The sequence below is a fragment of the Tenrec ecaudatus genome, chromosome X (assembly GCF_050624435.1).
Source record: "Tenrec ecaudatus isolate mTenEca1 chromosome X, mTenEca1.hap1, whole genome shotgun sequence".
NCBI classification, from domain to species: Eukaryota; Metazoa; Chordata; class Mammalia; order Afrosoricida; family Tenrecidae; genus Tenrec; species Tenrec ecaudatus.
The window spans coordinates 95,381,526-95,395,827 of NC_134548.1; the positions used below are offsets into that span (position 1 = coordinate 95,381,526).

Here is a 14,302-nt window from a genome sequence, read left to right on the forward strand (position 1 = left end):
TGTTGCTTTTCTATACTTAATGAATCATTATTTTCATAGGTTTCTTTAGTTCTTTAAAATAATCTATTTTATGTTTTTATCATATTAATAATAGCTGATTTGAAATTATCTGCTAAATCCAATATATGGACTTCATGAGTAAGAATTGATATTGATAGTTTTTATTTTGTTAATGTTTGTTCTTTCCCCTGGATATAGGTATTATATTCCTGTTTAATTGGCTGTCATATATATATTTATGGAAATCACATTTTAAACAATATGAAATCAAAATCCTATCTCTGATAGCGTCTCAGGAGTAGTAATTGAAGTATGAGTTTAGTTAGCAAGCTGAGTGGTTGTGTGAATGCATCTCAGAGACCAGTAGCACTTTCAGCATAGCTGACCAACTGACTCAAGAACAGATTGCAAAATTCAAAGAACTTTTTCATATTTGACAAGGAAGGTGATGGAACTAAAACAGCAAAGGAAATGGACACTGTAATGAAGTTTCTTGGGCATAATTTCACAGAAGCTGGATTACAAACCATGAATAATGAAGCAGAGGCTGCTTCCTTAAGCATTTGTGCTGATGGCACAATTGACACACTGATGGCACAATTGACTTCCCAAAATTTCTGATAATGATTACAATAAACAAAGAAGGCCCCAGACAGTGCAGGAGAAATTAGAGACGCAGTCTATATGTTCCATAAGGATAATAATGACTATATCTTAGTGAGGCAGAACTTCATCACGTGATGGTAAACTTTAGAGGGCCGTTAACAGATGAAAGTATTGATGAAGTGATCAGGCTATGGCCTCAAAGACTTCTCCAGACTCAATAGGTCCAGAAAGTCTGGATTATTTAAGAATTTGAAGCCGTGTTCCACATTTTCCTCCCAATTTGTGAGGATTTCTCTATTATATTACTGATCAGAACATTTCCTAGTGGCAGTTGGCACCATTATGCATTGTTCTCATTAGCAATCAGTACTATTTATATGAGGAGCCCTAGTTATACTTGAGGTGCAAAGCACAAGGTTAGTGGTTCAAAACTACCAGTCACTCTGTGGGCTAAAGATGGAGTTTTCCACCGCTGTAAAGAATTAGTCTCAGAAACTCACAAGAGTAGTTCTACTCTCTCCTATATGGTCGTTCACTATCCAACACTGAGTCAGCATCCACTCGGTGGCATAAGATAAGTACTTAACCTTTTATATTAATTTGTGAATATAATGCTTCCATTTTCTTTGAATTATTTCGACATTTTATATTATTCCAATAATTATATTTTATCATAAGTAGTTGTTACTTTTAGGTGTTATCGAAGTTTTTCCATCCCATAGCAATCCTATGTACCACAAAACAAAACACTGTATGGTCGTGTGCCAGCCTCAACATTGTTCTTATGCCTCACTCTGTTCTTGCATCCAGTGTGTCAATCATCTCGTTGAGGGATGTCTGCTTGTTCACTGCTCCTCAACTTTACTGAGCATTGTGCTCTTCTCCATGGACTGGTATCTCTGAACAACATATCCAAAGTACATGGGAAAATGTCTCACTTTCCATGCCTCTAAGTAGCACTGTGGCTGTACTTTTAAAAGATGGGTTTGTTTGTCCTTTTAGCAGACCATGGTACTTTCAATATTTTTTTGTCAGCATAAAAATTTAAATGCACCAAATTTTCTTCTGTCTTCATAATTCAATGTCCAACTTTCAACTGACATAGATTGTTATCATTACAATGTTATATTTAATTATTTTCCAGGATTTAGATGAGATTTTTGGATTTGTTACACTACAGTTTTATAATCAAATTTGGAAACTATTAGAAAAATATTTCATGTATTTTATTTCTGGCCCATTTTTACTTATAGCTGACATTCCTATTATAGTTTGGCATAGCATTTGATACTTTTATTCAAGTCACAAAGTTATAATTTGTTTTTATTCATATTTTCTCTATTCTTAAGATCTGATCATTTCTTCTGCTCTTCATTAATTCTCATTTACTTAATCTTTTATTTTATAGTATCTTGTGAGTTTTGAAATTTTTAATTATATTTTTTATAATTTTGGTATTAAATTTCCATTTTATTCTTTTTATAATTTCCCTTTTCTGCTTGAGACTCTTTATCTATTGGCTCTTCCTACCTGTTCATTCATTAAGATCATATTTAATTTAGATCCTTATACATATTTATAATAGTAACATAAAACTACTTGGTAAATTAAACATCAGAGCCACCTAACTTTGGGTTTTATCGATTTTTTTTAAACTATGGATCACATACTTCTGTATTCTATATTTAATATTGGACATAAATGATAAATATGTTTAGACACTCTAGATTTTGCTATTTTTTAAAAAAAAAACCTTAGTTTACTTTCTTGCTGATAATTTAAGTGTGCAGGCTCTGTTTTCTTCTTTTTCTACAATGGATAAGTGAAAATCTAAAGCTGGAACTCAAAATTGGAAGTCTACCTTTCCTGCATATTTTTTCAAAGCTTGATGTTGGAACAGGACAACTCTTGTATGTCTATTTTTCCAACATTTAACTTTCTTTTTTTTTACTTTAAAAATAGTTTATTGCTAATTTCACAAACACATATACCTCTGAGCATTCTGCAAGGCACCACAAATTAAATAAAAGCTCACATTAAAATATAGTTGCGTCTTACATGATTTAAGGTAGCAAATGGGTGCTAGGAGGGAGGGAGGATTGGGGCAGCCAAGGGCTGTCGGGTGCATGCGTCTAGTCTCCAGTAACTATTGACGTAGGTCATAATCAACATCTGTCCGTCATACAGATAGTGACCCAACTTTCACAAACACCTCCACGAGGGCCCATCCATGGTTTCTGTGTCGATAGGATGAAATGCCCAACGCATGTTTCTGAAGCTCCACGGCTTTCCCGGAGTAGCCGGTGACAGAATGTGATTCCTAAACATCTTCAATGTGGTTTTCATTACGCACCCCCCACCAAAAAAAACAAAACTTGTTTCACCTAAAAGCTTCATAATGTAATCCAGAGACTGAATTTGTGTATGTTTAGCATTTGAAGCCAGGCTGTTTTTTCTTTCTTTCTTTTTTTTTTCATTTATCCTAGTGTTTTCTACTTTTATAAAGTTGTGCCCAGTTTACTACCCGTTTAAAACTGACCGGATCCTTGCCTCTGAGCCCCGTCACTGCCATGCAGGAGCCTCTGTGGGACGCACACCCCACCCCAAGGACAGGAGTCCCTTTTTGTGCCCTACTCCCTCCTCTCCTCAAATGATGGCGTGTGGATGAAACCCGATGCAGGTCAGATCCAAAGCTGAGGCTCAAAGAATAATGCTTAACGATTTCACAATGATCCAGTTAAGAAAAACACACAGACACTTTCTAAAAAGCCTCGGCTGGCATTTCCACAGGGGCTGGAAGGGAAAAGGATGAGATGTTGCTTCCATGCGTGGTGAGTCTTTTCCCCACTCTTGTCACAACGCTACCGCTGCATCCTGGGGCTGCTCCTACTATGGGCTTCCGCTGGCCGCTTTTGAGGTAGACACCGAGGGCTTGTAGAGAGGTAGATAAAGTCCAAATTTGTTTTCTATCCCTGCAAATGTCGCCACTGCCAATCTGTAGCCCCGACGTGATCCGGATTGGGAGCAGGCAGTGTGATCCTTGATTTAGGCGCTGGCTCCGTTCGCATGGGTTTTACTCCTCCAAAATCAATGTAAAACCGCTGCTGTAACAATTCATAAGTCAGCAAAGTTACACCAAACTGGGGCGAAGATCGAAATACCCGGGCAGCAGCTCCTTTCCACAAAGCTTTGGGGTCTTCCTCCCGCAGGATCTTCCTGAAGCAGTCCATAACACCTCGGTCAGTGGTCTGGCCAGCCGGGGCAGCCACCTGCAATCTCTTGATAACATAAGCAGGGGTCACTAAAGATGCCGCCGGCATACCAGCTATTGCGCCTGCCAAGAGCAGGCTTCCCGGGCCAACGTGCCCATCCTCATTCGCAAAGAAAGTCTTCACATGGGCATAGCATGGGAAGTAGATGGCCGAGAAAGGAATGTCCCGTAGAAAACATGCCTTGGCACTCTTGTAGATCCCAAAAAACCCCAGGTCCCGCAGGACAGACAGAGCGCTGACCCGAGGACCCATGGTGATTTCTCCAGCCACCTGCAAACGGATCTTGACGATTTCTAAAGGATTGGTGAAAATCACCTGGGAGCCTCCTGCACAGCCTCCAGCAAGGATTTCTGCTGCAAGTGGGACCGAACCATCCTTGCGCATGTACTTATCTCTCACAAAATCATTCACTGTAAGTTTTATGGCCTTCTCTGGGGCGACTCCCAATAACTGTGGCAACAGACCTCTGTACAGCCCAAAGAAGCCTTCCTAGCGTAGCACCTTCTTAAAGCAGTCAAAGCTGATTTTTTTTTAACATTTTATTAGGGGCTCATACAACTCTTATCACAATCCATACATATACATACATCAATTGTATAAAGCACATCTGTACATTCTTTGCCCTAATCACTCTCAAAGCATTTGATCAAGGGTAAGGTTGCGTAGAGAAGAGGTATAGCTGTAGCCCAGGTGGGGACGGAGCATGGTAGTGGGGCAGGAGGAAAGCTGTTTTTATACATAAGCTCTCCCACGAAGGAGCCAGTCGACCGCTGGTTCTGCATTCGAGTCTTGACCAGATCGATGGGATACACGGCAGTGGCTCCAACAGCTCTGGCCACAGAGCCCAGGCCAAACCTGTACTCAGACTCTGCGATCTGCAGCAGGGCTGGTCGAGCCGGGTCTCTGGAGGCTTTCTGCCTCTGGGTCTCGGCCAAGTGGAAGGGCAGAGTTCCCTCTTCCAGGGGAGCAATCCGTTCAATGTCTGTTAAGGTCAGTCGCCCCCGTGGCTCATATAAATCTGCTAACTGAAACAAGATGTCAACTTCCATGGGTGTAACCAAATTTCTGGGCCGCCAGAACAAACTCCTCTTTTGTCACTTCTACATCTTTCCGGCTGCCAGCCAAAGTACTGTAGATCTTTCGGATCAGCTCCATGTTGTTCAGAAGTGAATTAAATCCATTAAAATAGGAGAAGCTGACTTGATGGCTTGTGGTACCTCCGGCAGCAGCTACTAGACATTCTTCTACAAAACGTGTCAGGACATGGGGACGGATGGTGACCATGATGTCTCAGAAGTCCATGGCTGTGACTCCTCTGGCCCTGGTGTTGTCTCGTTACACAAATGCTTGCTTTGCATGTTCCAACTGCATTTCCAGTAAAAACTGAGTGAATTCCGCATATGTCAGGTGTTGTTTTCGTTCTTTTCCAAAATGTAGCTGCACAAATTCTGAATCCCAGTTAAATGGAATATGCTGATGAATTGTGGTCTGTCCAAAAACTTGTTTAACATCCTCAAAAGTGACTTCTCCTTGGCCTGCTTTGTCAAACAACTGAAAGGCCACCATGAACAAAGCATCGGGAGCACACAGGACAGACTCAAATGCCACAAATTCCTGGAAAAAGATTAACCCATCTTTAGGTTGATCCACCATGCCACTCAGAAGTTCCACAGTCTTTGGATTCGGTTGGCTCTCTCCAAAACTGTTCAAATACCGAGTGACAAAGTCATTGGGAGACATGAAAAAGTCCCCATTCTTTTCAATGCTTGCATACTTCAAAAATATTGTTCTTAGCTCAGCTGGATCTACCCTCTTGGTTAAAGCCACCTTGGCGGCCGCCATGCTTGGCCCCTGGCACGGAGAGCACCGGGACCTGCTCGCTGGCTGGCTGGCTCCTACCTGGGACCCTGGCGGTTCACCTCCCGTCCAGGCAGCGGCAGGAGCGGCGAGAGGACCCTGCCTGCTCACGCCCTCCCGCAGGCGCAGGTCATGCGGGCACCGCCCGCCCATTGGCTGCCAACATTTAACTTTCTGATACATCAGTTGGGTACAGCAACAATCCATTGCTAACCAGTCCATGTGTCTCATAGCAACTATATACAGTATTATCTGTTCCTATAGATTTTGTGGAGCTAAGCCTCCTCATCTTTCTCCTGCAGAGCCCTGGTGGGCTTGCATCAACAACCTTGTGGTTGACAGTGCAGAGCCTACCTGACAGCTGAATATACATCATGTTAATGAGATATCTACAAGTAAGGATATGTGTTCTAGCTGATCTGGACATATATCATCAATAAGAATTTTTAGGACTATATGTATGGATTGTGATATGAGTTGTATGAGTCCCTAATAAAATGTTTTTTTAAAAAAGAATTTTTAGGACTTTAATACCTTTAAGTCTACAGCATTACATATGTTATATGAGAAATAATTTGTCTAGATTTGTGACTCAATTTTTTTAATGTACTCTCTCATCAAAATGGGTGTCCTATGGTGAATGGAACTTTGGTAAATATGAGACCTACCTCTCAACCCCATTTGAATTTGCTCTAGGTTTAAATATTTCTTGCTTGTTCCATGGCAGAATTTTGCTTTGGGGCTTACTTTAATATTTATGGTGCCCTTTTCTTAATAACACTTAATTAAAAATTTTTTTTGGATTATTTTTTCTCTGTGGTTTTTGTTTTGTTTTATTTTATATTGTTTCCATTAGGCCTCCCAGTTTATGAAGCAGAAAAAGAGTGGAGGCATAGAGATAACAACTGATAGAATGGTTTATAGGGGATGGTGGTGGGGAGGGTGAAGGGAATTGGAGAGCAAACAATGAATGGAGAGAGGACACTAGAATTGATTATGATGATATATATATATATCTTTTAAAAGTGACTTACCACTCCAGGTAAGTATTTTGTAGCTCAATTGGCCTGTAGTGGGGGTGGAGGGGGGCTCACGTCAGCTGGGATTAAGGGACCAAGGAAGGGTAAGGGGTGTTATCTGTTGAGAGGCTTCCAAGAAAGTCAGTGTCAAGGTCCCCCTGGAGAGGGAGCTGGAGAAGGAGATGGCCCTATTAGAAGGATGAGGGTTATTAGTGGAATAAACAGCACAGGAGAGGGTAAAAGGAGTAGGTGTTTCTGGAGGAACACAGATGCATGTCTATTTTTAGGGAAAGAGGTAGGTGTGATAAGTTTATTTTGACAACTAGACCAATAGGAACATGTGGTCCGTTTAATAAGGGTTGGAGCTTGATTAAAGGGCAACCAAGATAAATAAAGACAGTCATCATACCATTTTCCTCTTCCTCCCTGATGACTGGTCTAGCGGGCTGCTGCTTCAGCTAGTGTGCTGCACTACTTGTGGGCAAACCAGGTGCATCATGTAACTAGAGCCTGAGGCTCCTTCGAGACCTGCTTCCCCATGCTGCTGGTGTACATTGCTTGAACTTGAGGTGGTGGATCCTGTCACCGTGCATCACTTGAGTTTGAGATCCCATTGGGACCTGCTTCAGTAAGCTCCTCTGCTATTGACTATAGCTGACCCACCCTGCTGTTTGCTTCCTGCTGGCAGACTCTGCCAGTCTTGCCTGAGAGAACACTCTGCTGTCTGCTTCCTTGACCTTGAACCAGCAGCCCATGTAAGTTGAAGGTCTTCCAGTATATTAACTGTTCCCTGAAAGCAAGTTGAACTAAAGCCCTCTGTACTGCTATGTGGACGAATTAGCTGTTATGTTTTTAAAATCATTTTACTGGGGGCTCATACAACTCATCGCACTCCATCCATCCAAATGTGTCAAACATATTTGTACATTTGTCTCCTTCATCATTCTCAAAGCATTTTCTCTGTACTTGAGCCTGTGCTATCAGCTCCTCATTTTTCCCCTCCCCCTCCTTCCCTCACAAACTGTTGACAATTTATAAATCACTATTAATTTTTCATTTCTTACACTGTCAAATGTCTCCCTTCACCCAGTGTTCTGTTGCCTGTCCCCAAGGGAGGGGTTATATGTAGATCATTGTGACCCATTTCCCCTTTCTCACCTACCTTCCCCTTATCCTCTTGGTATTGCTAATCTCATTATTGGTCCCCAGGGGTTTATCTGTCCTGAATTCCTGTTACCAGCTCTTATTTGTACCAGGGTACATCCTCTGGTCCAGCTGGATTTGTAAGGTAGAATTGGGATCATTATAGTCAGTGGGAGGGGAGGAGGATGTATTAAAGAACTAGAGGGATGTTACATCTTTCATTGGTGCTATACTGCACCCTGACTGGCTTGTCTCCTCCCCAAAACACTTTTGTAAGGAGATGTCCAGTTGCCTATAGATGGCCTTTGGGTCTCCACTCCACAATCCCCCTCATTCACAATTATCTATCTATCTATCTATCTATCTATCTATCTATACATCTATCTAAAACCTATCTATAAAATCATAAGTGTCCTAGTTTTGTTTCTCTAAAGAACCCTGCCTAACACAGGAGGACTGACCTCCAGAGGGGGACACTCTAGTGACCTTCTGAGGACACTAGACAAGGAAATGTCTTCTGTGGCATGCAACAAATGGGCCACATTGAACTTGAGCATCTGGGGCTATCCCAGGGGCCCAGGCCAGGTACTGTGGAATGCTGGGACACTGAGCTCTGGATCGTTGAGGGTGTGCAGCATGCTCCAGAGGCTGCATCAGTTTTGATTTGCACACACCCCCTAATGACTAATAACACCAGTCCTCGGTGTGTCATATAATGGTGGCTTGCCTATTGCTATGATGTTAGAATCTATGCCATAAGTATTTCATGGTCACCCAGGATGGACAGATTTCAGTAGTTTCCTGAATACAAACAGACAGGGGAAAAGGAATAGCTGGAGTAGTTCTGTGGGATTAGACATTGAAAAACTTATGAACAGTAGCACAATAGTGTCTGATAAAAAGCAAGAAAATGAGTCCCTCATAATTTAAGACAATTAAAGTACAACTGTGGGAGAGTTGCCTCCTCAGGATAGAACGGACCTTAATGACTAGAGTGTAGCAAAACTTTCAGGACTTTCATTTGCTGATGGGGCATGACTCAAAACGAAAAGAAACCGTTTTAATTATCCATTAATAATCAAATTATAAAATGTGCGAAGTATGAATCTTGGAAACAGGAAGTAGTCAAAAATGAAATGGAACACATAGAACTCAATGTTGTAGGCATTCATGGACTAAAATGGGCTACTACTGACCATTTTAAACAATAAATTAATACGGTTTAACAGATTAAAGAATAACAACAAGTTAAAGAAAAATGGAATAGCATTCAGTATAAAAATGAACATTTCAAGCTCTATCTTAAAGTAGAATTCCAAATGTGAGAGGATAATACCTGGACATATGCAAGGAAGATCAGCAAATAAAACTCTTAATCAAATTTATGCAGCAGGCCAGTGATGAAGCAATTACAGAATTTGTATCAACTTCTTCAGTCTGAACACAATACAACATGCAATAAATTCCTTTTACCTTTCTCCTGCACGACCACCCTTCCTCTGACTCTTAGTAATGTTTCTCAGCTAGATTGCTGTTGCTCCAACACCACCAGGATTTTTACATCTTCCTGGTTATTGATATTAATTCCCTAGTTGTCCCCCTGTCTATGGTTGTGGTAGTTACATAAGCTGGTGTCAATTTGAGCAGTAAGACTGTAGAATGGAATCTAGCTTGACAATCAGGATATAGCCAATGAGGCCTCTTTGTGGGCATTTCCTGATCCTGAGGATTCTGGGAACTCCTTTATTTCCTTCTTGGAGATAGGTCTCTCTCTCTCTCTCTCTCTCTCTCTCTCTCTCTCTCTCTCTCTCTCTCTTTCAGCTCACTGCAAGAACTTTCTGAGGCGAAGCCACATGAAGCTACCCTGAAGCAGTCAAAGTTTTGAAGCTGAAGGAACCCCGTGGAAACCCCTGCCAACACTGAGATGCTTACAATTCCACTAGCTTCACCAGACTTCCTACCCACTGACCTGTGATCTCCCTGCATTCGGTGTCATTGCATGTGTATCGTGAGTCTGAAGAGGACTTTATAGATTGATATCAGATGTATGGACTAATATTGGACTTATGGACTTGATCTGGACTGGGCTGGCATGTTTGCTCAATATTTAATTGCTCTTTTGTATAAACCTTTCTTATACACATATGAGTGTCTACAAATTTGATTCTCTAGTCAACCCAGACTAATTCAATGGTATTGTTTGCTCATCGCAGCCTTCCCCTGCCTCCTCCCCCCCTCAGGGTAAAAGGAAATAGGGGAAAGATCTAGGAAGGAAAGCTATGGCTAGAGATATAAATATAGGTGTGTGCATATGTAAATATATTAATTAATAAATATAGAGGTATTGGCCTATGTATGTGTATTTATATGGCAATGCATTGAGAAAGTGCACATACTTTGGGCCTCTGCTAAAGTTCTCCTCAATGAAAGAACACTTCCTTCTAATAACTTGGAATTCTATTATGCTCACCTACCCTACATTGTCGCTGAAGACAAAATTAGTGCATAAACAAATGTGGTGAAGAAAGCTGATCATTCCCAGCCATCAAAATATCTAGTGTCTGGGGTCTTAAAGACCCGAAGTCAAGCAAGTAACTATCTAGCAGAGAAGCAACAAGACCATATGGAAAAAGCATACCAGCCAGTGTGATCATGAGGTGTCGACGCGATCAGGTAACAGCCATCAGAAGACCCCAAACAAAAAAACATATTATTGAGGATGAGTGGGTTGGACCAGCGAACGGTCTATAATAGGAAATTCCCTCCCAGAAGGGTCACAAGGAAAAGATGAGTCAACCAGGCCACAGTAAAGCACCAATGAAACACACAATAATCCACTGGTTATTTAAGGCTTCCTCACCCCCCCCCACTATTGTGACCCCAGTCCTACCTTTCAGTTCTGGCTAGACAGAAGTGTGTACACAGGATACACTGAATCCAGGTCAGATAAACTCCTCAGAAACATAAATGGGAATAGCTATACCAGGATGGTAAGGAGAAAATTGGGGTAGAAGGGGAGAAAGGGGGAACCAATCACAGTGATCAATGCACAGAAACCACTACCACCCCTGAGGGGGACAAACAACAGAAACGTTGGTGAATGGAGTGGTCAATTTTTTTAGAATGGATCCTAATCCATAATATTTTCTATATTCTTTATAATTTTTATAAATTATAAAAAATAATTTATCAAGGGTTTATGAGGGTGGGGGAAGGAGGGGGGAAAGAGGAGCTGATACCAAGGGCTCAAATAGAAAGTAAATGTTTAGAAAATGATGATAGCAACATATGTAAAAATATGTTTGATACAATTGATGTATATTTTTTTAAAAGGCTGTAAGGGCACCCAATAAATTGTTCTTAAAACAAAACAAAATCGTGCAATCGAGATGCATTGAAAAGTATTGGTGATTGAAATTCAAAAATTGGAAACAAAGGATAGTTGTTTTTATTGTTGTTAGAGGTCATGTAGTTGCTTCTGGCTAGTAGAGATTCCATTCACAACAGAAGGAAACACTGCCAGTCCTCCAGCATCCTCAAAATTGTTGTTAAACTTGAGCCTATCATTGCAGCCACTGTGTCAGCCCATCTTGTCAAGAATCTCTCTTTCTTGCTGCTCCTCTACCAAGTGTGATGTCCTTTTCCAGGGACCAATATCTCTCTCCTGATAACATGTGTAAAGTACTTGAGAAGATACAAAAATTCTAGAGTCTAAGGAATATTCTGACAATATTTTCCCTAGAGATATTTTTTGTTCTTTGATCATGATATTTTCTATATTTTTGCCAGCACTATCTTTTGAATGCATCAATTCTAATTTGATCATCTTTATTTAATGTCCAACTTTCACTTGCATGTAAAGCAATTGAAAATACCATGGCTTGGGTTAGGTGCACCTTATTTCTCAAACTGACATCCTCCCTCTTCAAAACTTTAAAGAGACCTTGGGCAGAAGATTTACCCGTATAATTTGTTGTTTGATTTCTTGATTGTTGCTTGCATGCACATTGATTGTAGAACAAAGGAAGATGAAATCCTTGACAATTTCAATCAGGTTTCAGTTATCATGATGTTACCTAAGGGTCTAGTTGTGAGGATTTTTGTTTCTGTACAATGCATCCTAATCCATATTGAAAGTTGTAATCCTAGATTTTCATCAGCAAATTTGTCAAGTCATTCTCACTTTTAGCAAGCAACTGCATATCACAGGTAGTTAACCATCCTTTCTCCAAACATAATGCCACATTCTTCTTCATCTAGTCCATCTTCTCTAATTATCCATTCGGCATACAGATGGAATAAATTTGGTGAAAATATACAACCCTGATTCACACCTTTCCTGTTTATAAACCATATAGTATTTCCTTGTGTTCACACAAACAACTTAAGACCTATGTACAGCTGCTGAAAGAGCACAAGAAATTGTCGTGGAATTTGTGTTCTTCTCAAAGCTAACCGTTCTTTGTTATGCCCGACAGTCTCAGGAATCTGTAAAGTGAGTAAAACACAAGTAGCATTTTTCTTATAATCCTTATTTTGAGTCAATATCCATCTGACATCAGCAATGTTACACATCTCAATCTGAATTTGATCTGAATTTCTTGAAGTTCCTTGTCAATGTACTGCTCGAACCATTGTTGAACGATTCTCAGAAAAATTTTACTTGAATTTGCTATTCAATAAATCATTTGATTGAGCTCACCTTTCTTTGGAATGAGTTCACATACGAGTATCTTCCAGTAGCTTGGCCTGGTAGTTGTATTCCAAATGTATTGGCATAGAGAGTGCCTCCAGTGCTTCACCAGCTTCTTGAATCTTTTCCATGAACATTCCATCAATTTCAGGAACCTTGTTTTGGCTAATGCTTTCAGTGAAGCTTGGACTTCTTCCTAAAATACCATTTGTTCTTGATCATATGCTATTTAGTGAAATGTACAAATGATTGAGTGGGATCGTTCCAATAGAATGAATGAAACACCAATGGAAAGAATTAGTCAGTTTTACCATTGCCGTGGGTATAACCGTGCCATCTCAAAAGTGAAAAACAAACAAAAATTAACTGCCATTGAGTTCATTCCATCATAGTGATCCTATATCACAAGGTAGAAGTTCTGAGTTTCTTAGACTGTAACTCTTTATGAAGAAAAAAAGCCTTATCTTTGTCCCATAAAGTTATTGGTAGCTTTGAACTGACAGCCTTTTCGTTAGCAGCCCAATACATAGCCATTATGCCACAGGGTTCCTCCAGCTCAAAAGTAGGAAGGGGACTTCCACTGGCGACAACCGAGGAAAGCAATGAGATGAGCATGTGAAATATCCCTGCCTGCATGGTTGAGGCACAGTATGCACCAGAGGCCATGCTATCCGAACCATGATACAGAGAAAAGGGGATACACTAATACTGTGATACATCGCAGAGACGTCACACTGAGATAATGAGACAGAGAACACTGAGATAATGAGACAGAGAAGAGAAGCAACACCAAAACCATTAAACGGAGTGACAGTTTTCCTGGTCCAGGAACAAGACCCAGACCACAGGGCCATGTGACCAAGAGACTGAGGACCAGACCGACATGTCTGCCCTGATGACTGAGAACAGAGGTTTGGGACAAAAGAATCTGTGTACTTAACATTTGGTAACATGTTAGTTTCTCTACTAAGACCCGTTATCATGAGTATTGTCTGTGATCAGTGCTTTTGCATTGTATTAAGTTTTCAAACCCAGCAGAGAAATACAGTGCCATGGGAGCAGTGGTTGGTGAGTAGGGTAAATAAGGATATAGAGTCTTGACTGACCTCTTCCTCATGGCAATTGATCTGGATCTGGAGCTGGTGTAGACTTGGATTCTCCTTATACCTACTGAAGGTGGGGGAGATCAAGTTTGTCCCCCAGAAAATTTTCTTTCTATCTGACAAGCAAACCTGGTCACTTTTATGATTTTGAAATTTTTTCTATTTATTATTTACTATAGCTGGGACCTTCTAATATAATCTTTTCAGAGCAGTTGGTAAGGGTGGTTTAACACCATTTTGCTCTTGTAGTTATGTTCTTAAGGGCTATGCATAACTAATACATAATCCATTCTTAATTCACCACTAGAATATTATGTAAGCAAATTTTATGCAAAGGAAATGAATTTAAGTGCCAAAAAATCTTGATTTTATCTTCTCATGCTAAAATGCATTGCTGAATTCAGTGTATCGCTGTTAATCTCTCTTTCAGTATTTATAGCACATGTTGAAGTAGTAGATGTTTATTAACATTCAATACTACTTAATGAGTAATTTTAAATGCTCATGCCATCATTACTGTAATTTATTTATTTGACCTGTGGTGTAGTCCTGGTGGTGTAATTTTTACACATTGGGCTGCAACTTCAAGGTCAGCAGTTTGAAATTACC

At 40.4% G+C, this 14,302-nt stretch overlaps 1 pseudogene; it reads right to left on the reverse strand.

The window, feature by feature from the left end:
• Positions 1 to 3,385: 3,385 nt before the first annotated feature.
• On the reverse strand, positions 3,386 to 5,795 carry LOC142433927 (electrogenic aspartate/glutamate antiporter SLC25A13, mitochondrial-like; annotated as a pseudogene).
• Between the last annotated feature and the right edge of the window lie 8,507 nt (positions 5,796 to 14,302).